Source organism: Lipotes vexillifer, unplaced genomic scaffold (assembly GCF_000442215.2).
Source record: "Lipotes vexillifer unplaced genomic scaffold, Lipotes_vexillifer_v1.1 scaffold951, whole genome shotgun sequence".
NCBI classification, from domain to species: Eukaryota; Metazoa; Chordata; class Mammalia; order Artiodactyla; family Lipotidae; genus Lipotes; species Lipotes vexillifer.
Window position 1 is genome coordinate 3124884 of NW_006793664.1, and position 2477 is coordinate 3127360.

The 2477-nt window shown below is 35.5% G+C and overlaps 1 pseudogene; it reads right to left on the reverse strand.

Annotated features, from left to right (window-relative positions):
* Positions 1 to 786: 786 nt before the first annotated feature.
* On the reverse strand, positions 787 to 1115 carry LOC103082170 (60S ribosomal protein L35a pseudogene; annotated as a pseudogene).
* Between the last annotated feature and the right edge of the window lie 1362 nt (positions 1116 to 2477).

The window sequence follows — 2477 nt, forward strand, 5'->3', positions numbered from 1 at the left end:
GGAGAGTCCATGAGGGTGCTAGGTGTCCACAATATGTGAGACAGAAAAGCACAAAATGGGGAGTGTTGACCTTAAACAAACAGACTGCCAGTTATTTCTCCAGCAAAAAATGGGTTTATTCAGGATCAGCAAAGAATTGCAACGGTGAGCCACTCACGAGTCTGCCCGCAGCAAGCAGAGGAGAACTCTTTTAAAGAGAAGAGGAAGTTGGGAGGGCTGTACTAAACAAAGAGTCCATTGGAGGAATTGAGAGTGCCAAGTATAGTGGGTTTTCATTGGCTGAGTTGTGACAGTCTCTCATTGGCTGAGCTCTTGCCAGACAGGAGGAGGAAGTCTTTCTTCTTCCTCTTGGGATCTGTAATCCTTGTAGGCTGGAGAGCTCCCCCTGTGGCTTCCTGACTCTATTTTAATTAAGATGTCTTTTTATTAATTTTTATAGGAGGTTGTGGACTCTAAAGCCAAATTGTAACAATTCTGTAAACTTTTCAGGGGACAACTCTTGGCCTATTTTAAATATCCTAAATTAACTTTTTCCTTCACTACTTGTTCTCCCTTACACAACCACATTGCCAGTTAAAAAGAGAAAAATTTCTCTCATATCTCTATTGGGATAGGTGATAAATAAATCTCTTGATTGGTTTTTTAAAATTTTTTCTTATTCATCAAATATTTATTACCTGTATTCAATCAGTACAGTCCTATGCTAGACACTGAGATCAGAATGGTTCTATTTTTTTATTTTTTACAAGGGAACAAATCCACACTTTTATTTATTTTTCAGTAAGTTTAAATCTTTGATGGGTACAGCATCACACGAATTCTGTGTCCAATGGCCTTAGTAGGAAGGTTGCTTCAGAATTTGGCATGAACCATGCCACTGTTTCCATGAGCACAAGTTATCTTTCCCCAGATTACTCTGGTTTTGTTAGGTTTTCCACTAGGAGTTACTGTGTTGTTCTTTGCTTTGTACACATAAGCACATCTCTTGCCTAGATAGAATTCAGTTTCATCTCAAGCATGCCTTCAATTTTCAGGAGAGCTGTGTGCTCCCTCTGGTTCCGTAGACACTGCTTATACCCAGCAAGAATGGCCTTGGACCACAGCCTTCCAGACATATTTGTTGTTTTAGAAGTCCTGCTCCCAGCAGGCCTCCACAGGGTCCAAGATGGTTGAAAAAGGAAAGTATTTTTTTTCATTTAAATTTAAAATTTTATTATGGAAATAACATTTAACATGAGACCTACCTCTTAAAATTTTTTAAATGTACAATATGTTATTGTTGACTATAGGTACAATATTGTACAGCACCTATTTAGAAATTATTCATAGATACCTCATACAAATGGAATCGAACCACACCTGTCTTCTGTAACTGGCTTATTTCACTTACTTTGTCCTTAAGCTTCATTCATATGGTCATGCATTGCAGAATTCCTGTCTTTTTAAAGGCTAAATAATATTCCATTAGATGTATATTCCATAGTTTCTTTACACAGTCATCTGTTAATGGACTTTTAATTGTTTCCACAACTTGGAAATATTGTGAATAGTGCTGCAATGAACATAGGGGTACTAAAACTTTTTGGATCCTGATTTCAATTCTTTTGGATAAATTCTAGAAGTGGAATTGCTGGATCTCAAGGTAATTCTACTTTTATTTTTATTTGTTTTTTTTTTAATAAAAATTGTATATATTTAAGGTGCACAGCATGGTGTTTTGAGATATATACATATATCTATATATATATAGTGAAATGATTACTACATTCAAGTTAATTAACATATCCACCTCCTCACACAGTTAACATGTTGTTGTAAGAGCACCTGAAATCCACTCTCTGAGCAAACTTCCAGTACACAATCCAGTACCATTCACTATAGTTACAATGCTGTAATTAGACCTCCAGATCTTATCCATTCTGCATAATGGAAACATCATACCCTTTGACCAACATCTCCCCATTTCCTCCACTTCCCAGCCCCTGGCAAACACTGTTCTACTCTGTTTCTATGTATTCAACTTTTTTAAGATTTCACATATAAATGAGATCAGGCAGTATTTTTCTTTCTGATTCTGGCTTATTTCACTTAGCATAATTTCTTCCATTTTCATGCATGTTGTCGCAAATGGCAGAATCTCCTTTTTTTAAAGCTGAGTAATATTTCATTGTATGTACATACAAACATTTCTTTACTCAATCATTCATCAATGGACACTTAGGTTGTTTTTGTATTTCAGCTATTGTGAATAATGCTGCAATGAATATGCGAGCACAGATATCTTTTTGAGGTACTGCTTTAATTTTCTTTGGGTATATACCCAGAACAGGGATTTCTGGATCATAAGGTAGTTCTATTTTTAATTTTTTGAGGAACCTCCATACTGTTTTCCGTAATTGGTACACCAGTTTACAATCCCATCAAAAGTATATAACACTTGTTACCTTTTTTGTCTTTTTTTTTTTTTTTTTTTTTTT